Source organism: Salminus brasiliensis, chromosome 12 (genome assembly GCF_030463535.1).
Source record: "Salminus brasiliensis chromosome 12, fSalBra1.hap2, whole genome shotgun sequence".
NCBI classification, from domain to species: Eukaryota; Metazoa; Chordata; class Actinopteri; order Characiformes; family Bryconidae; genus Salminus; species Salminus brasiliensis.
The window spans coordinates 31,536,011-31,550,370 of NC_132889.1; the positions used below are offsets into that span (position 1 = coordinate 31,536,011).

General features: G+C 44.9%; 1 protein-coding gene across 1 annotated transcript in view; it reads left to right on the forward strand.

Annotated features, from left to right (window-relative positions):
- The window catches only part of LOC140573531 (inactive phospholipase C-like protein 2), a 104,693-nt gene that overhangs the window by 14,394 nt on the left and 75,939 nt on the right, over positions 1-14,360 (forward strand). The window lies entirely within an intron of this gene.

Sequence of the window (14,360 nt, forward strand, 5' to 3'; positions counted from 1 at the left end):
CTCTCTCGCACTCTCTCTCTTTCTCTCTCTCGCCCTCTGTCCCTCTCTCTCTATTGTGATTTTTCTCTCTCTCGCCCTCTGTCACGCTCTCTCTCTCTGTCCCCTCTCTCTCTGTGTACCCTTCTTTCTCACCGTCTACCCTCCTCTCTGCCTTTCTGTCGCTCTCGCTCCCTGTTTCTATCTGTCCCTCTTACTCTTACTCTCAGTCTCTCTCTCTCTGTCTCTGTCCCTCTTACTCTTACTCTCAGTCTCTCTTTCTCTTTCTATCTGTCCCTCTTACTCTTACTCTCAGTCTCTCTCTCTCTGTCTCTGTCCCTCTTACTCTTACTCTCAGTCTCTCTTTCTCTTTCTATCTGTCCCTCTTACTCTTACTCTCAGTCTCTCTCTCTTTCTCTCTGTCCCTCTTACTCTTACTCTCAGTCTCTCTCTCTTTCTCTCTGTCCCTCTTACTCTTACTCTCAGTCTCTCTATCTCTCTGTCCCTCTTACTCTTACTCTCAGTCTCTCTCTCTTTCTCTCTGTCCCTCTTACTCTTACTCTCAGTCTCTCTCTCTCTGTCCCTCTTACTCTTACTCTCAGTCTCTCTCTCTCTGTCTCTGTCCCTCTTACTCTTACTCTCAGTCTCTCTCTCTCTGTCTCTGTCCCTCTTACTCTTACTCTCAGTCTCTCTATCTCTCTGTCCCTCTTACTCTTACTCTCAGTCTCTCTATCTCTCTGTCCCTCTTACTCTTACTCTCAGTCTCTCTCTCTTTCTCTCTGTCCCTCTTACTCTTACTCTTACTCTCAGTCTCTCTATCTCTCTGTCCCTCTTACTCTTACTCTCAGTCTCTCTCTCTTTCTCTCTGTCCCTCTTACTCTTACTCTCAGTCTCTCTATCTCTCTGTCCCTCTTACTCTTACTCTCAGTCTCTCTCTTTCTCTCTGTCCGTCTTACTCTTACTCTCAGTCTCTCTCTCTTTCTATCTGTCCCTCTTACTCTTACTCTCAGTCTCTCTCTCTTTCTCTCTGTCCCTCTTACTCTTACTCTCAGTCTCTCTATCTCTCTGTCCCTCTTACTCTTACTCTCAGTCTCTCTCTCTCTTTCTCTCTGTCCCTCTTACTCTTACTCTCAGTCTCTCTCTCTCTGTCTCTGTCCCTCTTACTCTTACTCTCAGTCTCTCTATCTCTCTGTCCCTCTTACTCTTACTCTCTCTCTTTCTCTCTGTCCCTCTTACTCTTACTCTCAGTCTCTCTCTCTCTGTCTCTGTCCCTCTTACTCTTACTCTCAGTCTCTCTCTCTCTTTCTCTCTGTCCCTCTTACTCTTACTCTCAGTCTCTCTCTCTCTTTCTCTCTGTCCCTCTTACTCTTACTCTCAGTCTCTCTTACTCTCTGTCCCTCTTACTCTTACTCTCAGTCTCTCTCTCTCTTTCTCTCTGTCCCTCTTACTCTTACTCTCAGTCTCTCTCTCTTTCTCTCTGTCCCTCTTACTCTTACTCTCAGTCTCTCTCTCTCTTTCTCTCTGCCCCTCTTCCTCTCAGTCTCTCTCTATCTCTCCGTCTCTTTCTCCCTACCTCCCTGTCTCTATCTCTGTCTCTCTGTCTGTCCCTGTGCCAAAGGGAGAGAATAATATACATAGACAATTAGTGAGAGAATGAGAGAGTGAGAGAGAGAGAGTGAGAGAGAGAGAGATACAAAATTAAGTGGTTCATCCATTTTTACTCCTACTCTTCATAGGAGTGACCTCATGTACACCCCCTCTTCCTCTCTTCTTCCCTCTCTCTCTCCCCTCTCTCTCTCTCCCCTCTCTCTCTCCCCTCTCTCTCTCTCTCTCTCTCTCTCTCTCTCTCTCTCTCTCTCTCTCTCTCTCTCTCTATCGCTCTCTCTCTTTCAGGAAGTGGCTTTGTAATCCAGCAGCTCCCATTCCGTCTCTTATCCTGGGAGACTGCCATGAAACACAATACTCACTAACTCAGTGAATGTGTGTGTGTGTGTGTGTGAGAGAGAGAGAGAAAGAGAGAGAGTGTAAAAAGAGGCAGAGGAAGAGTAGGAGTGTGTGCCAGTAGTGTTGTTTGGGAGTGGAGAATAAATTCTTTGAGACCAGTTGCATCTCGTGTGTGTGTGTGTGTGTGTGTGTCGGCTTATACTTTATGGCTTATGTCTTAGTTTATCTCTCTCTCTCTCTCTCTCTCTCTCTCTCTCTCTCATTCTCCCTCTCCCTCACTCTCTCGGTATCTCTCTGCACTTTTGCTGGTAGAGGAAGGGATGCATAGAGATCTGATTACTCCACTAAAAGCTGCTCTTATCATTATACACTTCTCTGCATACCAGATTGGAGGGTAATTTAAGTATCCTTTCTCTTCTCCACTAAAGCTATCCAAACTTCTGACTCTTCCGGATCGGACTGAGCACAGTACTGTCTTTTTAAAAGACCAGGTCTGAACCAGGCATGAGAGACCTACCCCTGGCTGTACACTGTGTTCATATTCCCTGCCAAACAATCGCCGTTTAGTCCTGAACACAACCTGAGCATCAGAAACATTCGTGTCTGCCTCTTTTGCTCCTGCCCATCTGTGCATTACCAGAGCCAGCTAGAAGCAGCAGTCATTTACATTCAGTCTGTAAGCTGCTGCTGAAGGAGGAGAATCCATTTCACACTGCTGGCGTGGGATTTGTTACTTTCTCCTTTCATTTTGTTCCCTGTGACAAATTAGGCTGGAACTCAATGGAGGTCTAACATCCTTTAAAACCTGCAAGGTTGTGGCTTACTCCAAAATCAATACAACTGCAAAAAGTGGCTCCCTCTCTCTCGATCTGATATCCACTGCACAGAATATAAAAATGGGCCAACAGTTGAAGTGTTTCTGATGTTTCTCCAAAATATCTAGGTCCCTATCCATTTCGTCATGTTCTTGTCGTGATGCAAGAGACCACCGCTGGGAGACTAGGGTGGTACACATGAAAACCGTTGGATATTTGTTTAATCCTTAAAATGCAGGTTTTGGCAATGACTGTTTTAGGGAGGTGCATGCAAATGTTGGTCATGGTAAAAGATGCCAGTGTGCAGCATCAGCACTACCGTCTTCCTTTGTTGTTGGATGCACTATGTTTTTTCAGTGGAAGAATGGAAGCAGAACAACACTGATTTGTGAGAAAAGGTTGTTCAAAAAGTTAGATTTGTAAGTATTTGTATAGATTTTTACAGATGCTGTTGTCACAAAGCAGCTTTACAGGAATCCAGTAATGAACCAAAAGATTAACAAATCAGTAAAACATAAAAATAAAATAAAAAAACACCAAGCCAAAGGCAACAAGTGCAAGAAAAAACTCCCTTAGGGCTGGAGGAAGAACCAAGACTCACAGGGGGACCCATCCTCCTCTGGTCAGAACTACTTATGAATTATTGATAGAAAGTCACTGCATAGCCATATAAGACTGTTCCTCTGCTCAGCTGTGCTGATATAAGCATAGTATTTTTTATTAACAATGAAAGTAATTACAGTTACAGGTTAATGGTGGTAATAATAATAATAAAAAAAAAAATAATAGTAGCAAACAGATAAATAAATGCATAAATAACACCTTCCTATACATCAATGTGGAGCAGGTACACCATTACACGTTGTGATAATAAGCACTTTCACAGTCAATTTCAGTCATTTTCTTAGGTATAACAATAACTTGAACAATGAGCGAAACAGATCTCTACCTCTATATGGGGAGAGGCTGTTTAGTTTACTGTGTAGCTCTAGAAACACAAATGATTCCAGGCACGTCCAGGCCTGCCATCAGCAGCCAGCGCCTTATAGAGCACAATTGGCCTTGCTCACTCCAGGTGGGTAGATGACACACTCTCCCCACATCACTTCGGAGCAGTGCCAGCTGACACGAGCGTCTGCTAGTTGATTCCTCTACCTCTGAACACGTCGATTATCCAGTGATGTCACACCGGGCGGCAGTTTGGTCCCTAGTGTCGGGACTATTACATGTGATTAGGGGACAGTACTAAAGAGGGGCTTGGGTAATTGTCTGTCTAAAAATAAAAAGTTAGTAGAACCTCAAAACATTAGACTCCCATTAACAAACTACGTGGGAGCTACATGGTTTGCCACTGCCTGTTGCTTAGTAACGAAACTTGCATTGCATTTTGCCCCACATTCAGCTTCTATAGTGAGCTACAATGTTCATTACAAACTACGAGTGCATTGTGGGAGATTGTAGTGCCCTCAAAAATCACATTTGGCTCAGCGAAAAATTACCAACATACTCAGTAGTGCCCTAAAACTTACAAAAAGGGAGACATTGTGCCATCGTCACAGCCATCGTCTCGTCAAGAAAATCAGACGTGGTAATCAAGGAAGGCATGAGGCGTGGCGGTCATGCTCCTGGCCACACTGCACACATTGGTCGGGAATGGTTTGAGGAACATGGCGAAGAGTTCAAGAGGTTGCCCTGACCTTGGTCACTCCACCTTACGACTTACAAGACTTAAAGGATCTGCTGCTAACATCAGTGCAGATACCACAGGCACTTTCTGAGGTCTTGTAGAGTCCCATGTTTCGGTGGGGTGGAGCTGTTTTGGTGGCAAGTGGAGGACCAACGGCATGTTAAGCAGGTGGGCATAATGTTTTTGGACGGTCAGTGTCTATCATAAGGACATTATAAATACGGTACAGAACTCTGGGCCTCATTCTCCAATATATTCCTAAGAATGTTCTTCAATTTGTTCTAGGTCAGATTCATGGTGTGTTTTTAAAGAGCAGAAGTGTTCACACAGCTGGATCCCACTTTCCTCATAACCTAAACAAATTCCAGATAAGAAAACACTGGAGAATGCCAGAATTTTCTTAAGAACTGAGTTAGTGAGTTTTAAGAAGGGTTGATTGAAGAAGTCCATTGTTTTCTGTTTTTAGTGAGGGACCAGATTTAATTCCATAGTGGAAGCGTACAAACCAGCCTGCATTTTTGGACAATAGTAGTTAGAACATAATCCGTAGAGAACAGAGGATGTGCATTCTAGCCTTCAGAGTCTACCTCAAAGCTGTAGGATGTGTACAGGTGTTAGAAAGGAGAACGAGAAGGCCTGATGAAAGAGACGAGCCAGAGTGGCAACGGCTGTGTGATCGCTATCATATTCTCCTCTGCCTCATGCAGCTTCTCTCCTTTCTTCTCGGAGCTTCCTCTCCTGCATTGTAGTTTCTCTTTCTTCTGCTTTCTTTCACTTCTTCCATTAGCACAGATTCATATCAGACTGCAGGTGCAGCTCCACAGACGGTGCTTCATTAGGAGCTACTGGTAAATGCCTCAATAACAACGTGCTAACGTGCACGGGATACCCAAAGCACCGGAACAAGATAACTGCAGAATGCAGAACACACCAAAGACAACCATGAAAGACAAAACCCAGGCAAATGAGCAGGGATTCACTCTATATGTCCAAATGTTTGCGGACACCACTTCCACTGAACGCGTTCAGATGCGTCAAGTTGCCGACAGATGTGCACACGCACACTCACAGCTTGTCTAGTCCCTGTAGAGAAGTGCTACCACTAGAATAGGACTCTCTGAAGCAGATATGCATGATCCTGTTGGCACCATGTCAATATATAATGCCCCCAGCAGTGAGCTGTGGAGCAGTGGAAAAACTGTGTTCTCTGGAATGATGGTTGGTGCTCCAGAAGTTGTGGAGTTGTGGTGAGGTGAGATGAGGTGGGGTGGGGATCAACATCCAACACTCTGACCTTGCTAATGCTTTTGTCGCTGAATGCAATCAAATCCTTACAGCCGTGCTCCAAGTAAATCTAGTAGAGACAGTTACTCCAATAAAAGTAAGAAAAACATTTGTGTAGTACCCTTGAATTCAGAAGAAACAGTGTCCCAATACTTTTGTCCATATAGCGTATTCACAGTGTGCCCTTAAAATAACCAGTAATTTGATAGTTCAGTTGATAGATAGTGTACCGTGTTTGATATCATAGCTTTTAATGTCATTAGCATGTGACATAAGCTGTCGTGTTATCAAACATTATAGCATCTGTCATAACAATGACCAGCAATGGTAATGTCCATCCATTTATCCAATCATCTTCTTATCTGCTGCTTCATGGCAGGAAGACACAGGAATATCCCCTGGACATGTCTGTGATGACAGCATTTGACAGCATGACGGCATCTGCCATGACATGTTTATGGCATGCTACTGTCAATGTGAAATAGCAGGGTTCAAGTAAAGAAGTATTACAGCTGAGCTCCTGCACTGAAATACCTGCATTCTGTTCTATTTTACTGCGTTTCTAAACATCTACAAATAAGTGGGTGTTTTATTTATAATGTGACACCTATAGAAATATATAGATGTGTATATGTGTACATGGTATACATGTACATGTATGCATATATGTATGTATATATATATATATATATATATATATATATATATATATATATATATAGGATGGTTACTGCATATTTGCTGTTCCAAACCTGGCTATTGCGCCCCCTAGAGGGAAAATTGAAAATTCAGCTTTGCTCTGTCTGTAATTCCGCCTTAATTCATTACGCAATAGGTAGGATGTTTCCCTCTGTTACTTAGCAGTGGGTGGCGATCTTTCGAATGTTAATGCTCTCATCGGTTGCTGCAGCGATGTATTAAGCAGAAAGGCCTCTAATTGGCTGCTTTTTACCCTGCCAGCTTAGTCTCACTTAGTCCCGCTTCCGCACGCTGTTTATCGATCCCCTAATGTGCATATTTTCACATGTACTAAGAGGGCGGGACACCTGCTGAAATTGGATATACTGTTTACCTGCTTGAACCCTATGTTTATTATTTATTAATAATCCTAATGCAGCAATGATTGTGAATTATTTGGTAATCATTTGGTTTAGCATATCTTCTAGTGTCCCATTGGTTCATTTTTGAGGTCTATGAGAGTCACAACATGTGGGCTTACATGCAGCGTCTAAAGAGTTAAAGCCGCTTCATGTGAAAATTGGTATCTTTTGCTCCTGGGCTCCCCCTACAGTTGGGGAGTGTATTTTACAGTTACACCACTGCTGTAAATACAGCTCACGCTCTGAGCTCCCCCTCTTGAACAGCTGTACACGTGCATTTGTTGACATGCTGAGAGCTACAGAAGCGGCATCTGCGGTGAAAGAAGCATGCGGGCTGGGGAGTGATGTCCTCAGTGGCAATGACAGATACGCCATTCTTCCTGTTATAGTCAGTGGAGCATCAGCATGATCCTGAAGCTGCTGTTTGAAGGTATAACCGCTACGAATTGTTGCTTTAACTGAAGGTGAGGCGGGTCAGCTCCGTCCTGTTTGTATACGTTTAGCGTTTACATAGCGCTTTCCTTTTTGTGCCGCTTGTTTCCCTCCCTTCTGGGTCATATGACTGAGAGCAACAGGGATGTGGTGTCTGGGAGAGTTAGAAGCCGACTGTCACTTCAGAAAAAAAAAGAAAACAGGAAATGAGAGTAGTTATCAGCACACTGCAGGTCATATTACCAGCTGTTTGAGTGTGGGGGAAACTGAAGGGGGGAGTAAGGGCTTTGCCTGTTAATACATGAAATGGGCCATCTTTGCATATGTGTCTCCCTCTTTGTTATTCCAGTCGTTTAAAGGTAGACTAGAAGACACCGCATGAGGATGTCTTGGTCATTGACCCCACGCCGCGTACGCTATGTGTTCCAGAGCCGTTCCACAATCAGCCTTCTTGGCTCTGATCAGTGCAACAGCAGATGTGTTCCCAGATCAGCTGCTTCCTCTGATCTGCAGGGTTCTCTTTGGTGCTGAGGTGCAGTATTGCAGTAGTGGGCACTTTGCATGCATGGAGGTTCTGCAATCGCATTGGGGTAAAGTTGGGTATTCAGCAGATGCTGAAGTGTTAGCTTTCAGTATCATTTTGAAGCAAAACTGCTGAACTGGACAGAACTGTGCACAGGTTTTTAGTCCCCTAGGGGGTCCCACCCTAGGGGGTGTCCAGGAGAAACCTGGAGGAACCGAGCTCTGTTCTTCAGACTAGCTCAGAAGATCTCACCTACTTTCTTCAGAATGAGAAGCTCTTGCTCCTTTTTCCTGGATTTATGTGATTTATGATATCTGGAGCTTCTACAGTAGAAACCTTTAGGTGTGAAAACACCCGATGCCAAACAGAGGCAGCTTACTGATCGTGCTGCTTAACCCAAGACCCCGATGGGCCGGCAGGGGCCAGCTGCAGCTGCTGTCTCTGCCCCAGCGAGCCATCTAAGGGCAGATTTAGGGTCTGCCTCTAGCCGGATGTGGCTCCATCCCTTGCAGAGAGGTCACAGCCAGGGTCTAGAGAGCCTGGCTCAGGGGCACAGCAGGGGCAGTTGTCCGTTTTCAGGCTGGTGTCTCCGCTGGCCTTCCAGACACAGGTGTCCTTCTCTGCAGGTCTCCGGCACTGCGCTCTCTCAGCTGCTGCGGACGTCTTTTCCCACAAGGCAGATTAACCAAACACAGCTTATACCCCTTGTACTGCTGTTTCCTGTGTGTGTGTGTGTGTGTGTGTGGGTGGGTGTGTCTGTAGTTCTCTTTGATTGGGTGTAGTGACACTGTATTCTAAATAGACTTACACAAACTACACACACTATGTCTAAATGTTTGTGGACACCCATTGTAATGGACAGGCATTCAGCTACTTCAAGCTGAACCCATTGCTAACACAGATGTGCAAATGCACACACACACACACACACACACACACACACACACATACACGCACACATCTTTTCTAGTCCCTGTAGAGAAGTAGTCCCAATAGAATAGGACTCTCTGGAGCAGATAAACATGAACCTATTGGCACCATGCCTAATGCCAGGAGTGGGCTAGAGGGGTATAATGAGGTGCTCCATCCATGAGGCGGGGTGGAGATCCTCCAACATCCTGACCTCACTAACCTTCTTGTTGCTGAATGCAATCACATTCTTAGGCCAATGCTCCAAAATCTAGTAGAAAGCCTTAACTCTGGACAGTAGAGACAGTTACTCCCAATGTTTTGGTCCATATTTACATTTACATTTACGGCATTTAGCAGACGCTCTTATCCAGAGCGACTTACAGGGTTACTCGTATTACAGAGGTGGGCCAGTGTAGTGTTAGGAGTCTTGCCCAAGGACTCTTATTGGTGTAGCGCAGCATAGTCACCCAGACCGGGAATCGAACCCCAGTCTCCCACATGGTGTGGTAGCTCAGTGGCAGGTAGTGGTGTTATCTGTTGCGCCACACCAACCCTATATACCATATAGTGTATTAGCACTATGCTAACTAAAGCATTAAAAACTAGCACTATGTAGTCTGTGTAGTCTCCAGTGCTTCAGTTAGCATTGTACTAATTACCATTGCCAGCCTCTGTGCCTGCAGGATCGCAGATGGTGCAGGGCCTTCTCTGGAAAACACGGCACAGGTGGCAGAAATGGTAAGGCTACTACAGCTCAGAATGCAGAAAAAGCTTGTGTATATAGAGGTGTGTGTGTGTGTGTGTGTGTGTGTGTGTGTGTGTGTGTTCTTTTGTGTGCGTGCAGGCGGGCTTTGGCCATAGACTGATGGAAATAGCACCATGGCTTTTGGCTGTCATGTTGATTCAATCTGTTGCTGTGTGTGAGAGAGAGCGAGAGAGGGGGAAACTCTCTCTCTCTCACACACACACACACACACACACACATTCCCCCTCGAACCACATCCTAGCTTACAAAAAGCCAATACCTGGAAAGTTCAATGCTGTGCTCAGAAAACACTGGGTATGAGGAGCGTGCCCCAGTTGTCAATTTGGAGCTCAGTTTTTTGGTGAGGATCTCACCACACACACACACACACACACAGCATGATGGTCAGCAGTGGTCTGGGTGTTGTTTATTCGTGTCTCAGGGGGACGCAGCAGCTCAGCTCTGAATCCTCTGCTTCTCAACACAATCACACCCTTTTATGACTGTGTGTGTGTGCATGTGTGTGTGTGTGTGTGTGTCTTCTGTGAGTCTGCATGTCCACAGAGTAAAGCAGTGTGAGTCTGTACATGTCCACCTTTAGCTGTGCATGCATTCTTTTACTCCGTGTGTGTGTGTGTGTGTGTGTGCGCGTGTGCCCTTGGGGTAAAAAGGTGAAACACTAGGCTAATGGAAAAGCATTGTAGGCTTAATGGATGACTGTTAGCATTCAGACAAACACACATGCTGGAGCCTTTGGAAAGCCGTAATGATGTCTTTACCTCATCCGATCAGAACCGATCTGATCAAATCTCTGATTCACAGTGAATCGATTCAGTTTGATTCATCAGTAAACTGTTCACAACAAAATCTCAATGTTAGGACTTGATTCGATTTGTATAGTTAGACTGATTTTACTAATACACTGCATACAAGGATACACTATATGGACAAAAGTATTGGGACACCTGCTCATTCCTCAACAAGAAACTGGAGAAGACTCAACAAGACTTGAGAAGTTCCCAGATCAATGCAGTTGAATCACTACCTGCAGATCAATGTAGCACAAAGCAGCGGTTCGTCTGTACGCCCTTAGTTCATACCACAGCCATTAGCGATTAGCGTAGCATCCTCTGCTGAAATGTGTGTGTAATGGAGCCACAGTAACCCAGGTGAAGAAAGACAGGTTCTTTCTCTGCTTGATGTCAATTCCTCAAATGAGGCAACCTCTGGGCAGGGTGCCAAAGCAGGATCCTATTTATAGCCTTTTATTCACGTAGGAAGGAAACAGTGTCTATTCTCAAATGATGGAGCATCCCTTACACCCTCACACTACTCCAACTAAATAAAGGGAATGGGAGCGCCTGGCGCTTTTAGTACTGATTGTTAACATTACTGTTTAGCGTGGCTCAGAGAAGACTGAACTGATGACTTATGAGTATTTTCTCCTGCTTGATCATAATGAAATAGATTGCAGGTCTGTTTAAAGGTGCCCTTCAATGGCACACTGTATTTATCCTGGCATGGTTGAATAATGAGAGTTTGGTAAATGGCAGTGAACCTCAAACACAGTTGTCTCCTTACTTTAAAAAGAAAAATGCTGCTTTAGCAAAACTGAGCTGTAAAACAGGGCAATATTAAAACCCCAAAGCTGTTACTGTTATCTTGGCTTATTTTTTTTTTACGCCCCCAAAATTTACACATGTCCAGCCAACTACTGAAAGCCTTTCAAGGTCTCAGTGTTGTGATGCAGTTAAATGCAACGGCCACTTTTGGAGCATATGGAAGGAAACAGTTATTAGTGTTAGGTTAAGCTATCCCAAAGCACCACTTTTAGAAGGGCCTTCGCAGATGTTTGTGCTAGGCTAAAAGCTAACCCTGGCCGAGTAGGGAAAGCACTGTACGAAGAACACTCGCCCCAGGTATCCATGCGAGGCTAAAAGTTAACCCTAGCTGACCAGGGGAGGCACCGTTAGAAGAACACTCGCCCCAGGTATCCATGCGAGGCTAAAAGTTAACCCTAGCTGACCAGGGGAGGCACCGTTAGAAGAACACTTGCCCCAGGTATCCATGCAAGGCTAAAAGTTAACCCTAGCTGACCAGGGGGGGCACCGTTAGAAGAACACTCGCCCCAGGTATCCATGCAAGGCTAAAAGTTAACCCTAGCTGACCAGGGGGGGCACCGTTAGAAGAACACTCGCCCCAGGTATCCATGCAAGGCTAAAAGTTAACCCTAGCTGACCAGGGGGGGCACCGTTAGAAGAACACTTGCCCCAGGTATCCATACAAGGCTAAAAATTAACCCTAGCTGACCAGGGGAGGCGCCGGTTATAGAACAGCAGTCCCGGGTATCTGTACTAGGCTAAAAGTTAACCCTAGCTGACCAGGGGAGGCACCCCTTGAAGACCAGCCTGCCTCATGCTAGGCTAAAAGTTAACCCTAGGCAATAAGGTGAAGCACCATTTAAAATAAAGTTGATTGTGGTAAAGAAATAAGCTGAAAACAGGAATCAGAATAATATTATTATATAATAATAATATAATTCTTTATTATTATTTATTCTCTGCTTATGGAAGCTGCAGTGAAGTAGACCAGTTGGTTGTGGTTATAACCCTCAGTATAGCGATGTCTCTGGGACAGGATGCTCGCTAGCTGGCCTCCTTCATACTGTAACCAGACCATGCCTAAAATTAAATTCTGGCTATGCCACTGCTGTGTGTATGTGCCATGTGAGCTGTTCTAAGGTAACTGCAGCTGAATTGACCCACAGCGCCCAGCAACTTCATACTGATAGAGCTGATAGCACTTAGAGAGGGCAGTAACCGGTCAGTTCCATTAGTGCTTTTATTTCCATCATGCAGAGAATGCCTCCTGCCAATAACTGTTTCTCTGTGTGTTTAGGTGAGCATGGGCATTGTGCATTCATCAACACACTGTCCCCACTTTGCTGCCAAGAGCGGAGTGACATTGCAGGTTTTTTAAGTTACATGCACGTCCGGCACAGCGCTGTAACTTTCAGATATCCTTCATTAGCTCATGACCAGTTGTTGCGTTGGAAAGAGCTTGTTTTGGAGCTGACTTTGGGATGGGAACTTATGGCCACTAGTCAGCAGAGGGGAACCTTCTAATTCCAATGGGTTAAAGCAACAATATGTAACATTTTGAACCTAAAATAATTCTGAGGCTCTCTGACAAGGAGGATAGTGCCACTGCTATCTCTCAGCTTGTCCAGAAATGCATGTGTAAAGCTTGTCCTTTAGTGGTGGCTCAAATTGTGAATTACATTTCCTAACTGTAGGGAGAGCCAAGGAGCAAGAAATACCAGTTCTCACATAATACTGCTGCTTTAATGCATTTGTGGGTCCTGTCCAGTCAGGATTGTCCCCTCTGATACACTATATATGTCCAAATGTTTTGGACACCCCTTTTAATGAATGCATTCAGCTATTTTAAATTGCATTGCTGACACAGATGTGCAAATGCACACATACACACATGCGTGTCTAGTCCCTGTAGAGAACAACTGTCAATAGTGTGAGTAGAGTGTGTGTGTGTGTGTATGAGTGTGTGTGTGTATGAGTGTGTGTGTGTGTGTGTGTGTGTAGCTTTGGCCAGTGTGGACTGGGTGATGTAGAGGGGGGATTTTGGGAAAGAGAAAAGGAAAGAATTAGACAGTGTTTTTGTTTTTCAGTTTAGTTTTACAGCCCCCCAACACACACACACACACACACACTAACACTTACTCTGTGTGTGTGTGTGTGTGTGTACGTCTCTCTCGCTCTCTCTCTCACTCTCTCTCTTTTTCACTGACTGCCTGGCCTGTTTGTCTGTCTGTCTGGCAGCCTTTACCTCTCTCTCTCTCTCTCTCTCTCTCTCTCTCTCTCCCTCTCTCTCTCTCTCTCTCTCTCTCTCTCTCTCTCTCTCTGGCGTTGCCCCTCCCAATCTTCTCTTCCTCTGTGTCTGTCTGTCTGTCTCTCCCTCTCTCTCACTCTCTCTGTGAAACTGTGTGTGTGTGTGTGTGTGTGTGTGTTTATCTGGTAGAATGTTGCTGTGGGGCATATCCGCTACATTCCAACTTTTTCCTTTTTCTGTCTTTATCCTCACACACTCCACATCCCCGAGCACACACATCACTGAGCTGTCCAGGCACTGCAGAGATGAAGATGCTGAGATGTTTTTTTTCTAGTGTAGGTGTGTGTGTGTGTGTATGTCAGTGTGTTGTTAAGGTGTGCTTGTTGTCCTTTCTTCTGAAGCTGAAATGCAAGCTGTTAAATCCTCAAAGGATCACCAGCGCACACACACACACACACACACACACACACACACACACACACACACATATATATTATTATTGTTGTAAACACACAGAGAGAAAGAATAAAGATCAGTGAGGGAGACAGAATAACAAAGACAAACAAATAGCTGCAACGCTGCTCTGCTGTGTGTGTGTGAGTGTGTGTGTGTTAGTGTGAGAGAGTGTCCTTTTAGGCTGAGATTGAGTCAGACTGGGCTGTGTCTCTTTCTCACACACACACAACCAAACACAGAACCACTCACACGCTGCCACATACACCAAGACATACTTTTAATAAACACACACACACACACACACACACACCATCTGTTAGAAGGCACGCTCCTGTTCCGTGTGATTAATATGCAAATGTCTAGACAGACATTGATTGAATGCAGACGAAGGTGTGAGAGAGACAGATGAGGGCAGGAGAGGAGAAGAGGGCGAAAAAACAACAGAAAGAAAGACAGACAGATAGACAGGCAAAAAGACAGATAGAAAGACAGACAGACTGATAGACAGGCAAAAAGACAGATAGAAAGACAGACAGACTGATAGACAGGCAAAAAGACAGATAGAAAGACAGACAGACAGATAGACAGGCAAAAAGACAGATAGAAAGACAGACAGACAGATAGACAGGCAAAAAGA